Raw genomic sequence first — 17,692 nt, forward strand, 5'->3', positions numbered from 1 at the left:
CTTACATCCTTTGTCACCTGTATCAGTCAGGGTCCAGCCAAGAGACAGAATCAACATCAGTTATTTAAACAGATAGTGTGACAGTTAGGATGTATTATGTCTCCCAAAACACCATTATCTTTGATGTAATCTTGTGTAGGCAGACGTGTTAGTGTTGATCAGATTGTAATTCTTTGATTGAGTGTTTCCATGGAGATGCAACCCATCCAACTGTAGGTGATGACTGATTAGATAATTTCCATGGAAGTGTGGCCCCGCCCATTCAGCGTGGGCCTTGATTAGTTTACTGGAGCCCTATAAAACCTTAGACAGAAGGAGATCACTGCTAGCTGCAGATGAGAGACAGTTTGAAGACTGTGGCCATTGAAAGCAGACTTTTGCTCTGGAGAAGCTAAGAGAGGACAAAAACCCCGAAAGCAACTGAGAGTGACATTTTGAAGAGCAGCTGCAGCTAAGAGAGGACAAAACACCCCAAGAGCAACACTTTGGAGAATGCCATTTGAAACGCAACCTGGGAGCAAGCAGACGCCAGTCACGTGCCTTCCCAGCTAACAGAGGTTTTCCTGGAGCCAATGGCCTTTCTGCAGTGAAGGTACCCTTTGTTGATGCCTTACCTTGGGCACTTTATGGCCTTAAGACTATAATTTTGTAACCAAATAAACCCCTTTTATAAAAGCCAATCCATTTCTGGTGTTTTGCAAAAGGGTAGGATTAGCAAACTGGAACAGATAGAATACACAAGAAAGAATTGTTAACTAGAGATAAAGTTGTTAACTAGGTAACTGAAAGCGTAAAAAGAGAAGACTAAAGTGTCACGGAGGTAGCAAATGCAGGAAGCTGCTACCACCCCTAAGGCTGGGGGAACAAAGGGAAGAAATTAGAATTATTAAAATTTAGAAGGTTAGAGGAATGAACCTATGGAGCTAAAACTCACAAATCTGAGGATGGAGTGCTGCTTGTCTGGTGCTGGTATCTCCAAACTCAGAAGGACACCCATGGTTGTGAGAGGACACTGGCTAGTTGGTGCTGCTGTCTTGGGATGGGTGTGGAAGGCACAATGAAGCTGGTTGTGCATGGGCTGGGAAAACTGCAAACTGGATTCAGGTGCTGCCATGGAAAGGAACTGCCACTTTCAGAGTGAGGAAGCAGGAATAATCACAGGAACCACAAGCACACCGGAAGTGTACAGGAAGCAGACTAGAAGGAACAAGCCTCTGTTGCCTCCTCCAGTCTTGCCTCTCCCTCTGGTGCCTCCTATTTGCAAAGCTGGCTAGCAAAGAGAGTCTCAGCTCCACCATCATAAAGCCAGTTATAGAAGGTGGGTTTAGAGCTGAGAGACAATAACATAACTGGCACAATGACTCTCTTGCCCTCTACATTCTTCCTTCTTCTCAGATCTTTATACAGCCCTATGATAGCATTCTCTTGTATCACACATTTTCATTTAACTTTTTGTCTCCCCAGATAGAATGAGGCTTTTCAAAGGTAGGGACTGTGTTTAACATCCTTATTTCCCCAGTGCCTGAAACACTGTACATGTTCCATGTTTGTTGACTAAACACAAGAAAAAGTAAGTCTGTGAACACTCCAGCTACTACTTTACTTCCTCTGTATAAGATAGGACTAAATCTTCTTATTATGCAGAGAGGTACAGGAACATGCTCATTGAAAACAATAACAATACCAAAGCATGGCATTGTGAATATGAGACCAAAATACTCAGTAAACAAGAAATTTGGGTCTGAGTTTTCCCCTTACTAATATCTGTGAATTCTTAGATGCATTGGTTTCTAATTCTTAGATGCATTGCAGACTTATTCTTCCTAGCACTTCTGGAACTATTTAAAGTGCAGGACAATTACTCTTCCCACAGTTTTATCAATACATTTAATTTTTATAGAAATAATTAAGTGATTTGCATTTAAGCCTGGCAAACTCCTTTTCCTCAAGAGCTATTCCAATTTTTTATTTTAAGCACATTCGACATAACTTGTGACTGCCAACTATATGGGCCCTCCCTTTTCTAGTGTATTCTCCAGGGAAACAAACTTTGACAGTATGCGTGTATGTGTCCGTGCGTGCGTAAATATTAAGAGATTTATTATAGGAATTGGCTCACACAACCATGAGGATTGGCAAGTCTGCCAATTCTATCAGGCCACAGGCTGGAAACTTGATGCAAGTGAAGTTAAAATCCCCAGGAGAAGTTGACTGGTTGACAGAGTTGTGGTTAGAAAAGGTAGCATGACTTGTCTGGTAGTGATGAGAACAAGGAGAGCAGCCTAGGGCTTATGTCTTTTATACTGATGACTGCCTGCAACTATCAGAGGTTACTCCTGACTGATGAGCAGAGGGGTCAACAGGAACATCAATGGGGACCAGCAGTCCTCTCAGGGAAGCCAGGCAGCAGGCCAGTCTTTCTTCTCCAGGCAAAGACCAGCTGAGCCCAGGGCTTACAAACTTAAGTGCCCACACTGGCCAAGAGATGATGTAAATGAGCGAGGTAGCTGGGATGGAAATAATCAAGAGTGCCGTGCAAACTATAGAGCTCCTGTTCTAACAAAAGGAGTCAACCACCTCTCAGTTTACCCAATTATTATCACATAGGATTGTGGTCAGTGTTGACAGCACCTTCTGATTTTCCCAGCAAACTCAGAAACCCAGACTTTTAGGTGAAGTCTCAGTTTTCAAATGTTATCAAAGATTTTATATAAATTTTTTGAACTATGTGAATCAAATAAGATACACCTTTGATTATGGACATGCAAATGTGACCTATGGACCACTAGTGTGCAATCCCTGAATTCTTTACTTTCATTAGATTTTTCCTTTAAATTTCTCTTTCACTCCCCCTTCAGCTTCCACCCCTTCCCATTGGCTTTCTTCTCTGCCTTCTCCTTTTTTACAACTCACATTATCCTAATTCCTTCAGCCCAAGCCCTCGCCTACTCCTCTAATGACATCTCTTATCAAAATTCCATTATAATGCTTATAAAAAAAGACGCAACTCCCAAATCAAACAAAACAATTTATGAAAAATCAAAATGAGTAAAGCCTTTAAACCTTGCATTAAAAGGACTCCTCTGTCCCCTGTGGGCACTTCATAAGTATTAATATTTCAAAGGCGCATACTTGAATTTATTTTTGTATTCCTATTTGATATTGCCTCATACATATGCTGTCTTTTACCTTTAAGTTCTTGAAGTGAAGAGCCTTGCCAGCCTGCTTCTGTTTAACAACTCTACTTCCCTCAGGCTCCCAGCAACTCTACACAAATATAAAACTGCTAACATTTCAGATCCTCTTCTGAGTTAGCTGACTGTGACACCACTGGAGTTCCTTTTGACCTCCTGGGGGTTCTAAACCTGTTGGAGGAATCATGGCTATAACTGGAAGCTCTCCAGGGGATTTCTGTAGATACCTTTCCAGCATCTTAATAACTTGACTCTCCAACTATGCTAAGGCATGTTCATCCCTCATTTCCTGGGTTGGAACCCATTTGGGTCATTGCTCAGGACTAAGAAGTGCTAAACAGGGCCAATCTTGTTGTCTAGAGAAAGTAGACAGTTGCCTATATAGTGAGATTTACCAAAAACTAAAATAAAATTAAAACTAAAAACTTTCCTACCTTTTCACTGATGTCTGAAATCTCTGGCCAAGTTTTTCACTCCACTAATGAGATAAAGGAGTCCATGACCCGGGGAAAAGCATCGCAAACTTTAATCGATACTGAGGGGTGAAGACTAGATGCCAGGCAGTTTCCTCAAAGCAAGGTTTGACAGTGAGAGAAAGACATGACAACTACAAAGCAGGTAGGAGGCCCCACAAAGGAGGGTGTGAGGAACCTCAGGTGGAAATTAAGGCAGTAACTACATTATTTTACCTGGAGTGATTTCCCACTCTGCTCCCATTTTGCTCCTTCTCCAACCCTGGACCAAAGTCAGTATTTTTGCTTATCAATGTAGAAGAGAGAGAATTTGGAGAACTCCTTTAACACTTCCTCCAGTCATTAAGACAAGAGCAAAACCCTAACCCACCCCCAGCCTCCCACCTTACCCACCACCCTAGCATTCACAAGATTTATACTGATAACTCCTGGAGACAGGTAAATTCTGCTGGAGTGTTATGCTGGTAATTTCCAAATCTAAAGACTTAAGACAAGCCCTTTCCCATTTCACTGGAATTTCACTTTCTTCATCCAATAGAGATACAGCCCAGAGAGCAAAGTCCCATGTTGGGTATAATTCTTTGGGTGAAATGTTTAGAAGAGCACTGCCAACACAGAGCAGCAATTTCCATGCAAATTCGTGCCTGTGGGGGAAAATGCAATTGGTCTGACAATAGTACTGATGTTGCAACCCCTTCCCACTACAGTAGGGTATGGAAACATGTCTTGAAGGTAGAGATCTATGTTTGTTCAGCTTTTCTCCCTTGTGAGCGTGCCAAGCATAAACAAGTCCTGTATTTCCAGAGGTGCTTGCTCCACATTGCTGCTCAATGGCAAGAGCTGCACGGAAATGAGAAGTTGTGTTCGCCTCCTTTCCAATGGGACTGAGAACAAAGGCAGTGCTTTAATCAGAAAGAAAAAAAAAAGCCAGGACATTCATGTTTTTATGAAACAAAAGAGGTTAGTTAATAATGTGGGTTTTATAAAGAAAAGTCGTCATCACCATCATCATCCAATGAATGTCAATAATTCCAGATGATCACAGGACTTCAACCCACCCAACTTAATTCCCACAGGCTGTGGCCACCCTGAGGCAATGGTGGATGTAGTAATGGAAAGAGTCCAAGACCAGGAGATTGTTCCGGTCTTAGACACTATAAAGATGAACTGGGGCAAACTACAGTAAAAATGATGGAGTTGAACAAGCTCACCTGTCTTCAAACTGAGGCACAGGTTCTTGTGTCCTGGTGCATGAAGACTTTCTCAGTCTTTAACTTCTGGTAATCTTTTCTGAAATGAATCTGCTTCATACCACAGACTCTTTTTTCCCCATTTTTCCTTTTCCTACTTTGCAAAAGAAAAGCATACCTTTGATCCACAACAGTCATACTAAGATGCATTTCACACTACTGGGGTGTGAAAACCTCCACAGCTTCCTCCTGAGGAAGACTCCTTTGAGGGAGAAGCAAGAAAAGTTTAGAAAGAAATATTGAAGGGAGGTGAAAAACTCATGGCAAATCTCTGTGCCAACTTTCTTTCTCTTATCCTCCCTTCCTTCCTTCCTTCTTTCCTTCATTTCTTAGAATTCAGAAGCAACAAAGTTAGTTGGAACTAACACATTTATTTGAATTAAAAAGTGAAATAAGATCTTTTTCTGAAAGAAAGTACTAATTTTGCCGAATAGTTTGACAATAAGAACTAGCTTTGCCAATTAATTTATATGAGGGACACTCTCCATAAATTTAATGAGCTAAATCTGTAGCTCCAAACTTTGGATGAAAATATATTTGAATCATAGATATGATATTCAGTGCAGCATTTAATATGTACTTTGCAACTATTTAAATGTATGATAAAACATTTTAGATATCAACTCAAAAAAAGCCTTTCAATATTCTTTCACAGAGTACATGAGCAAAAATTTTGAAACCACTAGTCTAGTTAATTCTTTCCAGGTCAAACTGTATGTGAAATGTCTTGCTCTCTTCTCTTCTACCTGCACCCAGCCCTATCCCCCACTCTCCTAACCTTCCCCTACCACTTGCTCAATCATGATATTTGAGAGGAGCTGATTATTCCTAGTGGTCAGTGCAACACACTTGAAAGACTCAGAAAAGTAGATGGAAAAGCTGTGGAAGTCAGGCATTAAATCCCCAAAGCATCTCACAAACATCTTGCCCATCTTACAGTTGAAGGGACTAAAACAGACTATCTCAGCTGTCTCAGGGAAAAATAATCCTGGTTTTTGCTTCAAGTTACCCCACTGGATTAGGTATTCCTCCCCACTCATAAGAAATAGATATAATACTCAAACAGAACATCAACTTTTCTTTTTAACTTTATCTTTGCAATTCCCTTTTTCGTTCTCAAAGACCATTCTAGGATATGAAAATGAGGAGGAAAAAAATATAGATAGATGACGACAAGATAGATAGGGATATAGATATATAGATCTCCCACTACCCTTGCTTGATTTGTAGAAGACCAGGGTAGCGAATAGTTCTATCATTACCAACAACTCTCAGAAAAGGAGAGAAACTCCTCAGTGACTCCGGGTGGCTTTACAAAACAGTTGCTTTTTGCTCAAGAAAAAAAAAACTTAATCTTTTTTGTGCCATGTTCCCCTTTGGTAGTCTGGTGTATCCTATGGCCCCCTTCTCAGAATACATAAAACAAACACATAGGATTGCAAAAGGAGCTAATTATCTTGAAATACTGTTATCAAAATACTTTTAAAAGCAAATTTGTGATATAACAATATATGCACTTTTTTATTAACAAAATAAATAGCAAGCATCAGTGGCAGGAATAATAATTGCCATAATTTTGAAGTAGTGATGACTATAAATGGTATTTTTAAATATCTGCAATAACTGCAATATGATATGAAAATATCTGTGATTTGGTGATGAATGCATAAATACTGTAGATATTACTGGGGCTGTTTGTTTATATACATAATAAAGGGAAATATTAAATTTCAGCTAGAATTTAGTGAAAATAAAAACAAGATTTTCCCCATCCAAATTTACGGGTCTCCTACTCCAGACAAATTGTGACTCAGGCAATGTTTTGGGGGCCTGCCCATCTCTCCCGCTGCCTCGCTTTCCCCTCTGGTGCCTTTTCCTTCTCAAAGTACCCACCCTCTGGCAGCTTCAGTTGGGTGATGTGATGGCTCATTAGCAGTACCACCCTTCATTGAGTGTCAACCATTTTGCACACATTATCTGTAACCCTTTAACGACCCTCCAAGGTAGGGCATTATTTTACTTTTTTAATTAATGAAGCAACGGAAGCTCAGAGAGATTAAATAACTTGACCAAGACTACAAAGCAGATTTGAACTCAGGTCTGTACAGCTTAAAGCTCATTCCCATTTCCACTACACTATACTGCATCATTCTGGCAAGGTGAAATTTTGCATTTTAATAGAGAATTTCTAAAAGCCAAATACCAACAAGATTAAAGAAAAAGATTTATAATGGCATTTCAGGGATCATAGAGGAAGAGCTATTTGGCAATAAGGAATCATCAGACACTCCTCAAATCTTGCTATACAAGTGACTGCTCTCCTCACCCACCACCCCACTTCTGAGGTTAAGGAGCTGGGCCACACCACAAAAATGTTTCCATGGTTCCTGTGAAGTCTGCATGAGTTACAGAAAGTATGATTAAAAAGAAATCTTCTTGAAGGAAAAAAGGAGACCATAGGAAGGACATTTATTGAACAGCTCCCACTCCAGACAATGTTCTACATGTATTCTAGAACAATTTTTTTTTAATTCCTCCAACATAGTAAAGAAATTATCATCCTTATCTTAGAGATGAGGAACTGGGTGCCAAAAATGATGAGAGAAAATGGAGGGTGATAGAATCTCCCCATCTGTATAGTTTCACAATAGCTGCCTGTTGTTATCAGTAGATTTCCCAAACTGCATTGGGCAGAGGAAGCAGGGGATCAAAAACACTGTTTCACAAACTGGAGGCAATGTCCTTCCATTAGACCGTGAACGTCCCAAGGGAAGGGAGCGTGTCTTCACTTGTGAGCCTCTGAAGTAGGGTCTTACACAAAAGGCTCACAGTGATTGTTTAACTGAACTTAGGCAGTGCTGGCCCATGAACTTCCCCTGTAACTCCTCCAGAGCACCCAAGGCATTTCTCTGCAACTAGAGGACAGCCAATGATTCTATCAGCTTGATTTTCCAGGCCATAAACTTTCTGGACAATGCTGTGTCCATTAATAATCAAAATGATGCACATCTTTAATTCTTCCTTTTATCTTTCTCTCTTACCCAACTTCTTGCTGTTTTAAAGCAGAACTGGTGAGTATCATATCCACTGCACCCACTGGATGACAGAGCCTATCTAGCTTATACTAGTATGTGTCAAGTTCAAATATGTGATAGTCTATTGAATACAATAGAAAATTAAGATAGATGGTAATGGATTCTCTCTAACACATCTTGCACACTACAGACATTATAAAAAAGTTCTGTACTGGTCTCCAGCTAAATTTTCTCCAGTCTTCCTTCTCTAGTATTAATACTAAGAAGCTATTTCAACAAGTATTTATTAGGTGCCTACTATGATCTTTGTACTATACTCAGCATAAAGAGTAGGGAAGAGATTAATGCATACCTATAATTAAAAGACCATCTGATAAGTGCTAAGCAGCAGTATAAATTCAGCCGTATGAATGAGCAGAAAAATAATACATTCATGAAATGCTTCATAGTTTTTAAATTGCTTTCACACATACTATTCCATGTTCTTTTCAAGGCCACACTTACTTCTCCATGTGGAAGGTAGGGCAGGTATTCTTACCAAATATTAGAAGGTTGCTGAGTTGCTCCAAGATCTGACAGTGTCTCAGTAGAAGAACTGAAGTTACAGTCTAAACCACAAAGATCTAGCCCAGTATTTGGGTCTCCATTTTCATAATCCATTCTTTTTCCAGGCAGTCTACTTTCCCAAATAACCAGTGCCATTCAATAAAACTGTACATAAATATATTTTAAATCTCACAATCCCACTCATGAAGGAGACCCCTGTTGTTCTACACCTCACCCTAAATTTCCACATGCAATTATTTCACCAGGTCAACAAACGAAAATGGTTAACAAACTATGAATTCCATACTAAAGAGTTCCAGTTATCTAATGCTACACAACAAATTATTCTGAAACCTAGTGATTTAAAACAACCACCATTTTCAGGAAATGTGGCTGAGACCAGCTAGATGATTCCACATGATGTTGCTGGAGATCACTCTGCTGTGTTCAGCTGGCAGTTGGCCTCAATCACATGTCTGACACCATGGGGGGGAAGGCAGATGGCTGTAAGGCTGGACTTAGCTGGGACTGTCAACCAGAAAATCAATAAGTGACCTTTCCAACATGCCAGCCTCATAGTAGTCAGACTTCTTACCTGGAAACTCAGGGCTCCAAGAAGGATGAGGCAGAACCTAAATCTCAGATGTGACATGGAATCACTTCCATCATACTTTATTGGTCAAAGCACTCACAAGCCTGCCCAGAATCAAGGAGAGGAGACATAGATTCCTACCTCTCAATGCAAAGTGTCAAAGAATTCACAATCATACAAACTTGGGCAGTCCCCAGGACCACCCTAACTTCTGGCACCAACTGCTAGTTCAGGGGCTCTCAAAACCACCCTCGGTTCAATAATTTGCTGGAAAGATTCATAGAACTTACTGGAAACTGTTATACTCAGAGTTAACAGTTCATTACACTGAAAGGATAAAGATTAAAATCAGCCAAGGGAAGAGGCATATAGGGCAGAGTCCAGGATTGTTCCATACATGGAGCTTCTAATTGTCTTCTCCCAGTGAAGTTATGGACAGTACTCAAATGCGTGGCAAATATGCATGGAGTTTTGTCAACCTAGGAAGCTCACAGGAGTCCTGATGTCCAGAGTTTTCACTGGGGCTTGCCTACACAGCTGACCTTAGTTTCCAGCCCCTCTAGGGGTCGAGTGATTCTGTGTGGCCCAACGCCGTAATATAAATTGCATTGTTAGCATAGGCTATCTGGTGTGGTCTAAAGTCTCCAGATAAACAAAGACATTCTTATCAGGCTGTACCCTCTATGGGCTTTGAGATTACCTCTGTTCCAGTTTGCCAATGCTGCCATTACGCAACATACCAGGAATGGATTGGCTTTTATAAAGGAGATTTATTAAGCTACAAATTTACAGTTCTAAGGTCATGAAAGTGTCCAAACTAAGGCATCAACAAGAGCATACCTTCACTTAAGAATGACCAATGGCATCCGGAACACCTCTGTCAGCTGAGAAGGCACATGGCTGGCATCTGCTGGTCCTGGGTTGTGTTTCAGCTCCTCTCTAAGCTCCTGTATATCCTTAGCTGAGCATCTCCAATTGTCCTTCTGTCTGCAACTCCAAGCATCTCTGAGCATCTCTGCCAGCTCCAAAGCATCTCTCCAAAAGTCTCTCTCAGCTGCTTTCTGCTCCTTCTATCTGTTAGCTCTCTTACAGGACTCCAGTGATTTAATTATGACCCACTCTGAATGGGTGGGATCCACATCTCCATGGAAATAATAATTTAATCAAACATTTCCACCCTAATCAACAGACTAATCAGTCCGCCCCCACAAGATTGCATTAAAGAATGTGGCTTTTTGGGGGACATAATATATCCAAACCAGCACAACCTCCCAAGAGCCAAGGGCAAGATCAGACCTCTCTTTGGTCAAGGTTAATACTTTACTGCACAAGTTACCTATGGGTTTCTTATATTAAGTTATAATTTCCCTTCTTGACCAAAGGGAGCCAGGAGAATTGTCTCTGTTCCAATCCCATCCAATTCCTCTTCTTAAGTCACCCAAGTCTGCTAGTCCTCTTCTGCTTGATCTGCACATTCTGTATGATCTTGTCTCATGCAGTGTTGTGCTAGATGGTCACTTTCTGAATCAGAACCCTTTTACAGAAGGTTCTCAGACTTTTCTGTAGCTGTATGATGTATACAATAAGGGATTGAGTCTTTATTAATTGTTTTAAAGGCGCTGCTGGTTGTTTAGTGCCGGGAATAGTTTCTTTCTCCATTGGTGCTGCTTGGGCACTGTTCGATCTCTGGCATACTGTTGCTGGATTCAGGTTTCTAGGTTCTTGGCCATGCTGTGAGAAAGAATTCAAGGGCACAGCACAGAGTAAGCAAACAAAATTTATTAAGTACCCATGCAGAGAAGGAACTTGCGGGCACTCTCGCAAAGAAAGAGGTGAGGGGCGAGAGCCCCGGCAATGTGGGGCAATCCACTTTTATAGATTTTTGTTCATTTTGTAATTTTTATTAACTAGTTTACTACCCTCCCCTTCTTCCTCCTTGGCTGGTGAGTGATCCTAGGTGACTTACCCAGGTGGGATCAGCTGGCCCTACACGTCTCCCTTCTTTGTTGGTGCTGGTGGGATCGTTTGGCCCCAAGTGCAGTTTATTGCTGTTCTCAGAGATATCTTTCTCCTTGCAGCCTGACTGCTTCATGGAATTTGCCCTTTGCTCATCAGTCAGCCACTGCCCTAATTCTAACCCTGCCTCAGTATGCCTCTGCTTCCTTGTATGTTTGTCAGCTCTGCACTGATCTCTGCTAACTTAAAATTTATCTCTTAGAGTAAGGTCTTTACCTGTCCTAATAGAATGATTTTTGCTCTTAACAGTACACTTGAGACTGAATTGCAAAATGGATAAGAGTACAAGCTTTGGGGTAAGAAAGATCTGGATTTCTTATCCCAGCCCCACCAAGTGCAGTATGATTTTTTCCAAATTATTTAACATCTCTAAGCCTTGGTGTTCTAGTCTGTACAATGGAGAAAAAGATATATACTTCATACAGTTGTTGAAAGGATTACAGGGGATTCTGTAGACAAAGCAATTATCACATTGCCAGGTGCTTTGAAAATGCCCATTACTAAGGAGGAGGGAGAAGAGGACTACTAGTAGTAGCCAGTGTGGTTAATAATATCTAACAGATAAAGGGCTACGATGGCATAAAGTACTCATGAACATGCAAATAATTATTTACAGCCCCAATCTTCTCTTTATAAATATAAAAACTAGACATAAAAAGAATGTGGTTATGGATATGGGTACACACCTAAACATATAGTATATATCAACTCAAAACACTCATTATGTTCTCTTTTTCATCAGACATATTTTATTACTTCTATTTCTTAAATGTCCATATGGGCATTTTCAGTCAGCAAGGAATTTTTGCTAAGAGAATCTACCTCTGTTAGCAAAGCACTGAAATGAAATGGTTAGATTCAGCAGATCAAAAGAATACAGCATGATGAAAATGTCTCTAGAGCATCATAAAGAAACATGTCAATATTTAAGATGGCTGGATTTATTCCAAGGACTGAGAGACAGTCTGACTATCACCAGCCCAGCTTCAAAAATATAGTTCTTGGCTTCAGTTTGCAGTTCAATGCATGTGATCAGTGCAAATACAAGGTGAAAATATAGTTCTTGGCTCCAGTTTGCAGTTTAATGCATGTGATCAGTGCAAACACAAGGTGAAAATATAGTTCTTGGCTCTAGTTTGCAGTTCAATGCATGTGATCAGTACAAATACAAGGTGAATAAATCTTAAAGATACTGAACTAAGTTATTTTCCAACACAAGAACGCAAGGGACAGGACAACCTTGATTAGTTGGTGCCCAGGCTAGTATTTCATCTCGGACTAGCCGACGTGAAGGTTAATGTTATTGACTCCTTCTCCGAATCTTCTTTGGAGAAAAGCAATATTCCACTTTGAATTGGTTATTATCACAACACCCTTCCCACAGTTAAGATCTGTCAACATTCCCTCATCTGGGAGATTCTTAAGGTCTAAGGTTTTATTGGCCCTGACATGAAGTAATCTGCATCACAATTCACATGCAATTCACTTCACTCACACAGTTCAACCTTTCTAAACAAGGGAGAATTCACCCAACAGGGACTCTATTTACCTGCCATTCATCCATAGCTGCATAGAAGAAATAAGGTGAATGATAAGGTTAAGGGCTTTTTAGAGGCTCTGAAAATTTCTCAATAAGCAACACAGGACTGGAGGAAATACTGAAAATTCCTAGCTTTGGTGTAGGTACAGTATGTAAATTTAAAGCAAAACAGAGCAAGGAATAGGCACAGTCATTATTACAGTAGGCTGAGGACAAACACCAAAATAATACAAAGGATTCCCATTCTAGTATTTCAAAACTTTCCTTTCACCGTTTATTCTCTTTCTACAAGCTACCATTCACATCACTCCACTTTTTTTTTTAATAGCCCATGGTTTAATTTAGGGTTCACTATTTATGTTGCTTCATGGATTTTTTTAAATTTTTATTCTAGTACCATAGATACAACCTATCATGACCCCTTTTAGTCACATTCAAATATATAACTCAGTGCTGTTAATTACATTCACAATATCGTGCTATCATCACGTCTCTTTCTACAGGCTTCCATTAACATCATTTTACTCTTCAACTTCATGATTTAAAGCACGGAGAACAAATTGATAACTTTGCCACAGATCTGTAATCTACGTTACTGGGAAATCTAGCTCCCAAGCAGGTTCTTCTGTCAGGTACAGAATTCCCTCAAATTTTCTTTTTTTTATTTCTTTAACAAGAGGATTTGAAATAGTTTGTAGGCAACTGCTCTGTAATTTATTTTGCCGAGAGTAATGGAAGTTGATAATTATCACTGAACATGAGTTAATTGTAAATTGATAAAATCTTTCCAAATGTTGGAAAACTGACCTCATCTCTCTCAGAAGAATATTTTTACTCTCTTCAACTCTGGTCTCCAGATTCTTAGACCCAAACCATTCAGGAAGAGATTAAATAAAGGACCTATAGAATTTATGATGTTCTTAGGTCATAAATATTGTTTCAGCAAAGGATTAGGCCCCTGGAATTGGACTTTCAGTTTCTCTCAAATACGTCTCAAGGAAGCATATCACCCTTCTTTACCAAAAAAGCACGTTTTATGCTCTTGAACCTGCTAAGGAACTATGTGGCAATTACTACATTAGAAATGAACAAGAGACTAATTAATAAAAACCATACTTGAATCCAACTTTGGATTTATGTAAGATTCTGAGATTGTATTCCTCAGAAGAAGCAAGGGTATAGAAAATAAAGCCAGTATACGAAATGCTTAAACTAATCTTTGTCACTAAATCTTCCCCCTAGGTCAGGTGAAAAGCTTTGCATATTCCAAAGTCAGAAAAGGAGCCACGGTTCAAGAGACATGTAAATAAACAGTGCAGAAAAATGCCCAGTTGTTAGAAATCACAGCACAATTAAAATGAGAGTTACAGAATTAATAACTCATTCCAACAAATTTGAAAATGAATGCCAGAATCAAAGAACCATTCAGTGGCATCACATTTTTACCTGAGTATCTGGAAAATCAACTTGTAGAAGATATATAAGTGGCAACAGCAGACTCAAATTCATGTTCATTATTTGGTTTTCCAAATACTTCAAAAAATGCCACCATGTGCTTAATGGAAGAAAAAAATATGTTAGAAGCATCTTCCCCAAAGTTGACCTAATATTCCAGAGATAAAAGTCATTTAGCTTAATGGTTGTTTGACTAAGCTATTGAATACTGGTTTTAGATGTTTTTCTTGCAACTGAAACTGTACCTTTACCCATACATATATTTTATAGTGTCTCATAACACTCATATGTTGTATAAAAAATAGGTGTGATGCACAATCTCAAAACTAGGATGACCCTTAGAGATTACCTGTATTTTCAAAGTGACTTTTACATACATGATCACACGAGCCTCCAACAACTCTGTAAGGGAGATGGGACAGATATTATTAACACAAAACAATATCTGTGTTCAAAGTGGATATGGGACTTGCCCAAATTACCAAACTCACCCACAAGCAAGAGCTGGGACCTTGCACTCCACACTCTCTACCTCCTCTTTTCCATTTCAATGTGGCAACGTGGAATATGACTCCTGGGGAGGAATCTAGACCTGGCATCGTGGGATGGAGAACATCTTGACCAAAAGGGGGATGCGAAAGGAAATGAAATAAGCTTCAGTGGCAGACAGATTCCAAAAGGAGCCGAGAGGTCACTCTGGTGGGCACTCTTACGCACAATATAGACAACCCTTTTCAGGTTCTAATGAATTGGAATAGCTAGCAGTAAATACCTAAAACTATCAAACTACAACCCAGAACCAATGAATCTTGAAGACAATTGTATAAAAATGTAGTTTATGAGGGGTGACAATGTGATTGGGAAAGCCATATGGACCACACTCCCTTTTGTCTAGTTTATGGATGGATGAATAGAAAAATGGGGAAAGAATTTTAAAAAAAGGCACCCAGTGTTCTTTTTTACTTTAACTGTTCTTTTTCACTTTAATTTTTATTATTACTTTGTGTGTGTGGTAATGAAAATGTCAAAAATAATTTTGGTGATGAATGCACAACTATATAATGATACTGTGAACAATTGAATGTATGCTTTGTTTTGTATGACTGCATGCTATGTGACTAGAGCTCAATAAAAATGAATTAAAAAAATAAAAAAATAAAATCTCTAGTCATTCCTCCCTTTCTGACACAATCTCCTCATTTTCTTCTCCTCTCCCCACATACCTATTCAATCTACATTCTGTCATTAATCAGTCAAAAAATACTGAATAAGAACCTACTGCACCAAGGCCTGGGAAATCAGTGTAAGATAAGCTAGACACAACCCAAGCCCTCACTGAATTTCCCCTCCCAGCCTAGTTCACACCTGGACCTTTAGTCGCTTAACCCTAGTCACTTAACTCCTCCCCATACACCAGACAATTGAAAGCCTCAGTTTCCTCAAAGGCAATGGATGCTGGTTTCAATTTCACCCTCTCTGGCATCTTCAAATCCTTCAACTCTTTGATCTTCCATTGTTCCCATCCCTAAATCTGGGTTTCTTTATCATTCGTATTCTCTACTCCCAGACTGCCTTGACTGCTCAATCAGATCATAAAACTATGATGAATAAGTCCAACACATATTCAAATAATCTGACTTGATTTAGGATCTTTAAATTACACCAAAAGGCCCAGAAAGAACCAAAGACTGGGTGGATGTTTTAAAGATGCAGATCTGGTTTGAAATAAGATGGGACCATCTCATTTCTTATCTTCTTCAGCTAACCAGAAGCAGATGAGTAATAAGCTCACCATTACTTTTGGTATTTAAGTAGAGTTTATGTCAGAGGTTCCAAACATTGACTGGGTATAAGAAACACCTGGAGAAATGTTTAAAAATACAGAATCCAAGGCCCTGCTTCAGATCTACTGAATCAGACCTCTAGAAGGTATATTTTCTAAAGCAACCTTGGAGATTCTAATGCTGCCAATCCACTGAGTCACATTAGGGACCCACTGGGCTATGCCACTGGCTGTACCTTTTCCCCTAGACACCATAAAAAGGGACTTCTTAACCAAGGGGGCGGGGAAGCTGGGTTGGATAGCCTCTGTGATCTGCCTTTATATTTTATTTCCTCTTCTTTCTTTCTCTCCTACCCAAACCTGAGCCAGCTAATGTTGCCTCTTGCTTACATCCCTCCTCTGTCCCACATATGGCACTGAGGGTCGACAAACTGAGGAGACTTCGTAGCACCCCCCTCCACCAAGATTAGCTGTTGTCAGTCCAGAACTCCTGCCATGCAGGCAGCTATGAAGGCAGGTATCCATCCTGTTCCTTCCACTCCACCAACTAATATGGGCTGACTGCTTACTCTTTATGCTCCACTGTTCTCTTGCCTCATTTTATTTTATTTTATTTTTTAAACAAAATTCTTCAGGTTTTATTCCACCAATAGCTCCTCCCTCTTCTTTTTTTTTTTTTAAACAAAATTCTTCAGGTTTTATTCCACCAACAGCTTCTTGCCTCTTTTTAAACGACTTTATGTTAGCCAAAATGAATGCTTCTTCATGTCTGTCCTTATAAAAGAAGTAAAAGCAAGATGGATATTGCATCTTAGCTGGACTAAATACTTAAATACATTTGTTGCTTGCTGCAGTTGGCCTCAGTGGACTCTACCAAGTGCAGCTTCTATAACTGTGTTTGAAACATCTTTATGGTCAGTGAAAAGATCAAGCATTACCTTCAGTGATGGTAAGATCCAAATAGCCAATTCCAGTAATATCCCTGATATGAGTCATATGTCTAGTCAGTTGATTTATTATAAATCTCCTCCACATGTATCTTGAAAAAAGCAGAACATTCGGTACTTTTTTTAAGTTCCCTAATAAGGCTTTCCTTTTCATACTTTACAGTTGCCAAATTATACAAATTTATAATTGTCATCATTTACTGGGAATATGATAGACCACATAAACCTTAAAACATTATCAGCAGATATAGTGGCATGATCCCAAAAAAAACAGGTCATACTCTAAATGTCATCTTTTCTCTTTTTCATTAATTGCAGAAGGTTTCATACAGGTCAGCATAGCTGGTGCCTCCTTACTTTCATTTCTGTAACAATCTTCTTTACTATTAATAACAATTATGGCAATAACAATAATAATAATGCCTGCATTTCTTCCCAAGAGTATAGAGGCCTAGCCCTGGGTACTGATATATACAAAAATACAGAACAAATGCTGTGTATCACTTTTTTTTTTAACATCTTGAATGTTTTAAACAATTTTCCTGTAGTTACCATGGACGTTTCTAACAATTCCCAGTTTCTAAAGGCAAGTGTGTAATAAAAAAATAAATTAAATTAAAATTTCCTTCTTTCCTTTTATCCTTATAACAGAGCAGCCTCACATTTTCAGTCTTGCAAGTTTCATATGCATATCACAAACCATTATTCATTGAAATTGGATGGAGAAATAATTCAATTTTTTTCTCAAGGAACAATGGAGGCCAGAATTTATGCAGGAGTTTTTCCTAACGGGAGGTACCTAGACAAGACGGCCATGACTTGTCTAAAAGTGACCTATATTTCTGAGGAAAAGATGAACTT

The 17,692-nt window shown here is 39.4% G+C and overlaps 1 long non-coding RNA gene across 1 annotated transcript; it reads right to left on the minus strand.

The window, feature by feature from the left end:
• Window positions 1-14,450: 14,450 nt before the first annotated feature.
• Window positions 14,451-16,883, minus strand: LOC119544617. The gene is made up of 3 exons (XR_005218879.1): window positions 16,823-16,883; window positions 14,593-14,717; window positions 14,451-14,503 (listed from the first exon to the last, which is right to left on the minus strand). It is a non-coding gene; the product is annotated as an uncharacterized LOC119544617 (long non-coding RNA).
• Window positions 16,884-17,692: the final 809 nt, after the last annotated feature.

Source organism: Choloepus didactylus, chromosome 9, assembly GCF_015220235.1.
Source record: "Choloepus didactylus isolate mChoDid1 chromosome 9, mChoDid1.pri, whole genome shotgun sequence".
In the NCBI taxonomy this organism is placed as follows: domain Eukaryota; kingdom Metazoa; phylum Chordata; class Mammalia; order Pilosa; family Megalonychidae; genus Choloepus; species Choloepus didactylus.